Source organism: Berghia stephanieae, chromosome 1, assembly GCF_034508935.2.
Source record: "Berghia stephanieae isolate SIO BIC M18660-M18661 chromosome 1, UCSD_Bste_1.3, whole genome shotgun sequence".
Classification (NCBI taxonomy): Eukaryota; Metazoa; Mollusca; class Gastropoda; order Nudibranchia; family Aeolidiidae; genus Berghia; species Berghia stephanieae.
Window position 1 is genome coordinate 39,743,374 of NC_088360.1, and position 10,677 is coordinate 39,754,050.

General features: G+C 35.8%; 2 non-coding genes across 2 annotated transcripts; both read right to left on the reverse strand.

Moving 5' to 3' along the window:
- Positions 1 to 9,137: 9,137 nt before the first annotated feature.
- On the reverse strand, positions 9,138 to 9,229 carry Trnai-aau (transfer RNA isoleucine (anticodon AAU)). The gene has a single exon. It is a non-coding gene; the product is annotated as a tRNA-Ile (tRNA).
- Positions 9,230 to 10,050: 821 nt separating this feature from the next.
- Trnai-aau (transfer RNA isoleucine (anticodon AAU)) lies at positions 10,051 to 10,124 on the reverse strand. Its single transcript has one exon. It is a non-coding gene; the product is annotated as a tRNA-Ile (tRNA).
- Positions 10,125 to 10,677: the final 553 nt, after the last annotated feature.

The window sequence follows — 10,677 nt, forward strand, 5'->3', positions numbered from 1 at the left end:
TTTTTTTAAAAAATATTTTGAAGTTGTTATATTCATTTTTGTACTTAATTACTTTGGCCTTTTGGCCAGACAATTACAAAGGCTATCAACGAGGGTCCTCCACTTGTTTGAAGTTGTTATATTCATTTTTGTACTTACAGTACTTACTTTGGCCTTTTGGCCAGACGAGTACAAAGGCCATCATCATCGACGAGGATCCTCCACTTTTTTTTCTGCCCTGTGCCATCAATTCCAATCCTCTCCATGTCTGTCCAGAACGCCGATTGTCTGCTTCTACATCTCTTCTCCGGATGTTCTTTGGTCGGCCCTTCTTTCGTTTGCCCTGTAGATTCCAGGACAAAACTTGCCGGGTGATGCTTGTTGTCGGTTTTCTAAGAGTGTGATGTAATGTAAATGTTGCTGCTCGAAGCTCGAAAAAATAACTAATATATGAAATTGAATGAAAGCTTCGATTTAATAACAAAAACAGATCAAATGAACGTTTCGGGTTTCCCATTTATCAACAAAACAGGATGAATGAAACACCAATCCATTTCCATTTTCTTTTCATTTCTTTTTTCAATTGGTTGTAGGTTTGTTTTCTGCCAGAGCTCGATGCTGTTAAATCTTTTGGCCAATGGGGGCAAAGTAGCCGAGTGGTTAAGGCATAGCACTGTGACCCGGAAGATCCCGGGTTCAAGCCCCGCTTCAGGCACATTCGTTTTTTCCCCTCTCTCAAGATTATTAACCCTCAATTTGCTCACTTGGACATCATGGGTGATTCCTGTTGACATCAGACATCTTGTTTGATGAATTCGGCGACGATATCTTATGATGTCGTGGCGGAAAGGCATAATTATTTGTTTAAGATGTATTTTACCAATCTTTCGCATTCATGAGTTGACAATAGTTTGGATTTTGGTTATGACTTTTTTTTTTTTGGTCTTCCTCCATGTTTGCGAGCTGTACATCAAAACTGCTTTAACATTTGAATTGCACACACAGATGTTTCTGCAACGTAATTCTGTAATGTAATATGTTAGATTTACAAAAGGTTTTTTTTTATTGATTGCTACGAGTAAAACTGAAAAAAAATGTCGCTTTAGCTTATCAAAATAAAAGCAACATGGTTTGTATTGCTATGACGTCATTGTAAAAATAAAAGTTATCATATCATCATATTTACATTCTGACATGGAACTTACTAACTATGTAGATAGTATGCGCTTGGCTAAGAAGCTCACAACATTGCCATCCGGAAGTTTAACACAAACAACTATGTGTAACCATGAACGTTTATAGTCTGGATAATACAGATAAGTGAGAATTACTCATAAACGTGGATGGCAAAAAAAACCCAATAACAAAGACCCGAGTGACGTCAACTTCATTCTATCTATACCTTGAGTAGTAGGGTTTTTTTAAAAATGTTTTAAAAAACAAACAAACAACAAAAACATAAATGAAACAACCTGACAACTCGCAAAAAATGAAGCGGTTGGTGTTTTGGGTGTCTATTATATTAGCAGTAGGCCTGGTCAATCTCGTAACTATAATAATGGCAATAATCAGAGCTCAATATATACCAGGGAAATCAGTCTTATTTATTAATTTGTTTATCTTTATTTTTTTTTTCATTTATTTATCTCGACGCGAACTTGCAGGTCTGATAACCTATTTCGTATATGGGCGGTTTGCGTTAACATTGTTGTATTCGACAATACTTTGCGTCGGTTTGAGAGTATTTTCATTACAATAATGAGTCCATAGCACTTTGGGTTGTCAGACCTGTAAATAAGTACACGTCTATCTATCTTATTGTTTGTTTGTTTTGTTTCCATTATTGCGTTCTAACTCTTTTCATATAACCGTTCTTTATAATCGTCAGCACTAATAATTGATTTCTTTGCTCATTATTATAAAAAATAAAAACACGGAGATAATGCACGTTATTGTTTCGATGTCAACCCCATAACAATTGTGAAAATTTAACTTTGTATTCGACGGTAACCTTTGATCGTTTTAATTACAGAATAAAAGAACCCCCTAACTAATTGGCATTCTGTTTGAAACAACTGATTATCATTGGCGTTAACATTTCTCATAATATTCACACGATCGTTAGCAATTCAATATTCATAAACGTGGTGTGATTTAGTGCAGTCTTTCATTTTGATAGTTGTTGTTGTTATTGTTGTGCAATATATTAATGGAAAATAAAACAAATTGTCTTTAAAAAAAAAAAAAAACAAAAAAAAAAAAAAAAGAAGCATTTAATTCTCTCTGTGTCGGCTTTTATATTGCTTCTCCTCAAGTGAACAGATTATGCAGGTTTCAATGCTGATACTGATATTACTTAAACCCAAGGTTGCCAGCCGATGGTTTCATACGAGTGTTATACCCTGCGGCGTAGGCAGATAGTGCTTAGCATACGCCTTACGGAGTTATACTGCATGAGGTAAAACAGTACAATTCCAAATAAACAACAAAACACATCGGGTAATGAATCGGGTTCCCACACGTCTTCGCTTCAAATTAATATTATGGACAGTTTAAAAATTTGAAAGTTTTTGATGCTGCTCCCCCTCCTCCTCATAATCATTCACCTCCTCCTTCTCATCTCCCTATTCTTCCTTTTCTCCCTCCCCTCCTCCTCCTCCTCCTCCTCCTTCTCCTCCTCCTCTTCCACCCCTCCTCTCCTCATCCTGTTCCCTTTTCATCTTTCCTCTCCTCATTCTCGATCTTTTCCTATTCCAGCACCTCCTCCTCCCCGACCTCCTCCTCCACCACTTCCTTCTCTCTCCCCTCCCCCTCATGACCATTCTCCTTTTCCTTCCTCTAATTTCCCTCGTCCTCCTCCTCCTTCTCCTCCTCCTCCTCCTTCTCCTCCTCCTCCTCCTCCTCCTCCTCATCATCATCATCATAATCTTATTACCACCTTGACCAAGCCCACCACTACATAATACGCCTACAACTTCTTTATACTTCTACCTCAACTACCAAAGCAACCATACTTGTAGATATCTTATTATATCAATTTCATCTCTCCTCCCCATTCAGCACACTAAACCAAATACGTACTTCTGTACACAGCTACTTCATAGAGACAAAATATAAGCCGAATAGACACATTATTAAAGTAACACCAAAGAGAATAGATAACAGCGCGGCATTGTAAAGCAATTTATGGCAATAAACCAAACAATACAACTGTAAAGATTTTAAACTCTAAGATAACAGTGACCACGGTATGATATCATCTTTATAAAGACAACATCGAGGCAGAAATTCCCTATTTCATCATAGCCTTTGGCGAAGTTTTCATTTAAAATTGGAGAGAAATAGAAAACGTTCAAAGAGCACAAAAAAGCGTACTATCATATCACGAGTCCATTGGCTCAAGACGTAATCTCAAGATTCGGATCGCCTTCGTTTGTGCTCCATCGAGTAATCTGATTTTATGGCAGTTTGAGCAACGTAAAGAAAATTGAGTTCAAAGTCAAATTAAAAATTAAAATTCGAAACAAAATTCCCTTTATTCATCCCATAAGGGAAATTTGTCTCTAGGGTCTATTCCAAGAGAAGACTGGATTAACCCAAGCGTCAGCCGCAGTGCAGCGCCGCAAATTGAGCTAGGGCGAGGTGACTTGCTTAAGGGCACACAGCGCAGCGGTGGATGATCGAACTCGGTACCTTTCAGGCACGAAGTGAAGACCGTACCGCTGAGCCACGCTGCCCCTTGATTGATTCGAAATTTAAAAGGGTTTCTTTTTTAATGTATCTAAAATAAACATTAAAGAGTGGATTTACATATTATTTGTTGGATTTTAAAATCAGATTTAAACCCCAGGGTAACCTCGACCTACTACCAATTTGAGACATTTGAATTCCCTCTATGGACCTCGCGAAGACCCAGGTTTATAGTTTTTTGTTTGTTTTTTTTATTTATTTATTTTTTTTGCAAGAAAATGGTCGTTTTATCGATCGATATTTGAAGGACTATTCTAGATCCTATATTTAAGAGGCTACTACTACATCGCCTCCGAAGAAGACGGAGAATAACATCTGGATCTATCGCCCAACCAAGAACTCACTTCCGCAAAACATCGACATACAGAATCAGATGAGTAAAAATGGAAATAATCATATGAATGACACCAATAAGAAAAAATCATAGCAAGAGTAAACAAACATAATATCCATAATCCACTTCCGTCTCCCGCATATCTCTCCTCATACAACAACCTAGCCAAAGCTATCCGTTTATGACCTCTTTGATTAAGATAAAGAACAACAAACAAACCCGAGTCAAAACTAATGGGCGAAAACGTGTGAGACAAACAGTATGCAACCCAACCCTGTTGTAAAAGATCACAAGCAAAGCCTCGAAACTCTTCACACGTCATAACTTTCATCTTCTAAGACTTCAAAAACAAGACACAGAGAACGATAACCACTCAATTGGCCACGACACTAAATAGAGACCTCACTTACTTCCCTTCACCCTTTGTTGATATCCAGGGTAGGTCATTGTGATAACATCGAATACCTCACCCCCAAGGGCAGACAGCATAACGGTCGACCTGTAGATGTAACCCTGGCTAAACCTGTCTTAGTCAGGTCTCCAATTTAGAGGCCTTTAATTGAAAATCTGCCGGGGGTGTTTGGGCTTAATGTGACTTGTCCTTCCACCAATTCTCGATTTCACCGAGGCATAGTAGCTGGCGAAGATCATCCCCGGACCCCTGCAGGCTTCTAGGGCTTCAGGCCCCGACATGTTAACGATTCTGGGGAGATTTGCTGTACTTAAGACAAGAGATCTTCGTCTTTAACCAATGGTTCATTCCTCGATTTCTTCTTACCATTTATTACGACCATGATGATTACCATCTGTATTTTGTTTTATGAGTATGGGACTAGATACAGGATAGGTACTTGATGTTTATTCCACTTTTAAAAATATGTTTAAAAAAAAAACAACAAAACAAACAAAAGAAACAAAAAACCCATTAATTTTTGCCAAAGGAAACTATAATATCTCATCTTTTTTTCTTATTTTATGTGGGGATTTTTCTTTGAGTTTGTTTGTTATTGTTTGTTGTTTGTTTGTTTGTTTGTTTATTAGGAGCCTTCAATTAATTTAAAGAGTCTTTTTTACGATTTCACAATGATGAATGAGTTTTGTAATTTTTCCTTAATTTCCTATGGGTATATGGAAGGAATTTAAAAAAAAAAATAATCTTATTACAATTACAGCCGTTTATTAGGCTTTCGTGCAATTATTCATTCACACCCGAGTCGAACTGGGTAATGTGTGAAAGTACCACATCTAGGAACACGATGCGGGAAACCGGAGTTTGCTACCAAACACAGACCAAGCTAATGGAATTAGTATGTGGTATAGAATAGATAATAATACAGGGTACCGTAAAGTATTTCTCTGTTTAATACTATTTTAAACAGAAAAAACAAACGTTACAGCCAATATACTTAAGACACGGACTTATGAATACATGAATGCTTTACATTTTGTTTATCATCGTCTTTTACTTAATGCACCTCAATGGCTACCTATGGCTACCTATAAGCAAATTCAACCTGTTTTCAATTTTTTTCCCGTGTGTTATGTGCCTTTTGTGGCGATTCAATAACAATTTTTTCCATGGTAAACGTTCCAACATCTGGTATGGGAGCTGAATAAACAATGTCTTTGGTGTAGCCCCATAAAAAAATGTCACACGGAGAAATGTCCGGTGACCCAGGCGGCCAGACAATCGAGTCAGTCTCTCCCAATCCATCTATCTGAAAACGTGTGATTTAGAAATTGGCGAATGACCTGAATCCAATTTGGAGGAACGCCGTTTAACTGAAAAATTATCTATGGCCGATATTAATAAAGATGGGATGTAGCATAACATTCTAGCATACCAAAAAAGGAATTTACAGTAATCATTTTACGATAAAGGAAGGTATAAGGTAGGCCTAAACGTCTTTTGTGCATCTGCCAATACCGGACTTTGTGTCTCAGCAAATTTATAAAACCCGCCTCTTTCTTTCATTCACTTTTCAAAACCGTTTTTTTTTTTTTGTGTGTGTGTTTTTTTGTTTTGTTTTTGTTTTTTTTTTTTTTGTTTTTTTTTTTTGTATGTGTGCTGTAATGGTCTGGCAAACTGGGCAATGAAACGTTGTTGAGTTACTTTAGGCGATTTAGTTTCATTCAATCACATTAGATACACAAAGAGAATTTTGACGCACTGTTGTGATTCCGAAATAGTAAGAGAGAAAAACGAGGTATTTTAAGCTCATGTTTCTTTTCATAACTTTGGTGATATAATGAGGATCGATGACTAATATGCATAAATGTATGACTTTGCCTCAGACGACGGTGAAAACTAGATGTAAATATCTATAATGGTTTTAGAATAATAAGTCTTTGAAATCAGGGAATGACTTTGTGGACACCCAGTAGTTTATTCTGTCAACATTTTTTACCTTTGAGTCGAATCATTAATTGCTGCAAGGGAAAGAATTGCTTGAGTTTCATTTACTGTAATCACGACTTCGACCCAGTGTCATTTGAGTATGGAATTCACTGTCGTGTGAAAGTAACACATTAGACAACACTCATGGTATCTCTAAATCCATAAGCTTCGAAAGCAGTGGTCCTGAAACCCTTAGGCCGCAATCGGCTCATTTCTACATTGAATGATTTCCGTCTTATTCAGATTAATAAAATTTGCATAGATCTATATAATTTCATATCGCGTTTTCGCTGGCTTTTGTTTTGTTTTTTCTTGGGGGTTGAGGGGGTTGAGGGTTTTAAAAAAAAATAACTATTTTGTTTTGAAGGCCTGTTTTAATTCAATTAAATCAAAATAATCTTGATACGGACAATCAATGCCTCCCCCCCCCCCTCCCTCTCGGTTGGCCGCGGTAAAATTATTGATCGTCCTGTGGTGTGCTGCAATGATAAGATGATAAGACCTCCGTTCAAAAGCAAAAGCTAAACAACTCACAACTGCATAAAGTCGCGTTCACCTTGATCATCGAAGCAGAGACAGTATCAAAATGGACATGATCACAAGATATGCACTTTCAAAACGTATTCGGATATAATGAAGTAGGTACATAATCATTACTTGGTGTGTAAACGGGCATGTTTCGATATAAAATGACGACGTCAATTTGAAAATTATAATTCCAGGACAAATGTTAATGTCGAATACAACAATATTTGCCAAGTCTGAGGTATCAATTTGAACCTTACCCAGTTTAATGTGTTTATAATATATACTTTTGAAATACATTGGAATATATTGAAATACTCTATAACTGATGGGTGTAGATGCGGACATGTTTGAAAATCAACCTTTAGACGGGAAAAAAACGAAACAAAGTAAAAAAAAAAATGCCCTATTAAAAAAAAACTACTAAAATAAAAAATAAATAGACGACTTTAAAGATACAAATGTACATTTGCTTTGTCTGAGGTATCATTTCAAATTTTAACCCTTCTCCCTTTTCACCTAAATGTTTCTATAGGTTTATCTGACAGATGATTGTAGTCTTTGTCTTATTCAATTGAAGATTGACGCAACAATTGAAAACATGTAAATAACTGTAGGTGTTGGCAGAAATAATGCGATACCAAGATAAAAACGATATTTTGTGTAGTCTATGCCATCGGAAAAAAAAATTAAAAAAGGATCGTCGCCAAACACACGGTATAATATTTTTGTCCAGTCTTTCTACAGCTGACCAACAATGATATCTAACCATCAGTATTTGGGTGTCAGCACCCAGTCATACCGTATTTCTGTATTATCCTACCAGTAAAGAAGATGATATTGACGATGAAGCGATAAACACACCGACGACATCGATGGGCCACGTAGATAGCATTGTCATCGGACATCAAATCTCGTTAGTTATAGCCCTCGGGATTTTTTGTCCTTGGATCATTTAAGCAGGATACCTGTCACAGTCCATCACCGTATAGGAAATATTGTAGTAGGTGCAAAATATTAATTTACACCGAATGCGCATTCTGTTCCATAAATTCACGATGCTGTGAGATACTAAACACTTAATGGGTGTCTTTAGATGAGTATATATTCACATTGGACGTTTTATATTGTTGTTTATTGTCAGTCTGTAATAAAATGACATGCCATGCCCTTATCGCTCATCGTGCCATACTTGTCTGTACATTTACTCCGTGCGAGAATCGACAGCTATGCCATAAATGAACACATAATGCATGGTTATCTATTGCCATGATTAGCTATGCCATGTCCCTAAAAGGTGCAAGTTTTCAATATAATATACATAACACCTGTATTAGAGAAAATGTCTGCCTATATATTGTATGTATTTATTAAACGTCATGCCACCACCTGTCATTGCCCTTGCCACTGAACAGTTAAATAGTCTATCTTTAGAGTTCGCGGGTGTCTTTTATGAACTGCCAAAGTATAACAATCTCTTGTTTAAAAGAAAATGAACAAGACTCTCCTCCCCCTACTAAATCATTGAAAACAAATAAACAAATAAACAAACATGCAAGTAAACAAACAAACAAACAAGCAATACCTTCCCCTTCCACCCACCCCCCCCCCTAAAAAAAAAACAATAACAAAAAACAAAAACAAATTATTTTTTAAAAACCCCAGAAAAAACGTAAAAAAGAGAAAACAAAACAAAACAAAAACCCCCAGCAAAAACAGCGAAACAATTTTTTAAAAATAAAACAAAACAAATTACTCACCCATTAGCCTATTAGCTTTTAAACGATGCGATACATACACACGCGCGCGCACACACACACACACACACACACACACACACGCACACACGAAGAAGAAGAAGAAGAAGAAGAAGAAGAAGAAGAAGAAGAAGAAGAAGAAGAAGAAGAAGAAGAAGAAGAAGAAGAAGAAGAAGTCTTGTTTGAAAAAAAAAATGCTTGCCAATATGGGGCCCAAACACGTGACATTCGCTCTATTAGCACGACACTCTAACCAACTGAGCTAACCCTCTGACTGAGGCCCTCTGACAGTAATTGAGTAATTCTCTATAAACTGTATTAACCAGACTATAAACGTTCATGGTTACACATAGTTTTGTGTGTTGGAGATCGAGGGAAGAAAAAAATAATTAGCTGGCCAATATGGGGCTCGAACCCATGACATTCGCGTTATTAGCACGACGCTCTAACCACACAAAAAAACAAAAACAACTGAGCTCACCGACCCTCTGACCTATGCGATCTGACATTTTAGAAGTGAATGACAACGTTGGAAAAGTAAAAATGAAGTGTGGACGATGAATGGGGGAGGGGGGGGGGGGGAGCCTGAATAAATAACCGTTTTGCGGCTGACATTGATGGTTTTTATAAATAAATATATGAATAAACATAAGTAAATAAATAAATAAACACAGAAATAAATAAATAAATAAATCTATGCGATATAAATACAAATGAATGACTGAAAAGATTAATGAATACGTATAAATAGATAAATAATTATATACATAAATATATATAGAACGAAGTTAGTTGACGTCTTTGTTATTGCTTCTTGCCATCAGCGTATATGAGTAATTCTCACTAAACTGTATTAACCAGACTGTAAACGTTCATGGTAAGACATAGTTTTGTATGTTGGTCCCTTATACTTCTGGGTGGCAATGTTGTGCGATTCTTAGCCAAGCGCATACTATGAATATGAATAGATTGGATAAATAGACAATGTAAAAAAATATGCCTAAATAAATTTTGTAGGGAAAGGCCTCCAAATTATATTTGCTCTAGTTTGTACTTAATCTCCGTCTCAGTTGTTGGAACTGGTAATAATAAATAGATAAATAAATAAACAAATAAATAAATAAATAAATAAATAAATAAATAAATAAATAAATAAATAAATTAATTAATAAATAAATAAATTAATTAACTAATTAATTAATTAATATATATATAAATAAAAAACCGTCAAAAAACAAACAAAAAGAAACACTTATTGTATTAATATGAGAGGGAGGAGGTGGAGAATGACGTAAGAAAAAAATAGCTGGCCAATATGGGGCTCGAACCCATGACATTCGCGTTATTAGCACGACGCTCTAACCAACTGAGCTAACCGGCCCTCTGTCTTCTGTGATTTGACAAATAATTTAGGAGCGAAGGACAACATTACTAAGGAAGAGTAAAAAGGAAGTGGGGATGAGGAAGGGGGGAGGAGCCGAAGGAAATTGCTTTAGATGGAACGAAGTTGACGTCACTCGGGTCTTTGTTTATATTTTAAGACAGCCTGTTAGTGATTAGCTCTCATTAAACTATATCGATCAGACGTAAATGTTAAAGGTTACACACAGTTTTGTGTGTTGGTATCTTTAATCTGACTGTTGTGAGCATAACGTTAATTTTTTCCCCTTGCAGTGATGGTTTTTATTAAACAGATAAATAAATGAATTAATATATAATATGTTTTAAAAAATATTGAAAAATGAAACAAATGAGTAAAGTTAACGAAATATAAAAGATTAAGAATTAATGAATGAAATGATTAATGTATTAATATAAAGAGATACAATTAATAAATAAATAAATCATAAGATAAATAACTAAATACATAGATAAATAGATAAATAAATAGAACAAAATAAAATGTGTGGGAAAAAATCTCAAAATTGTATATA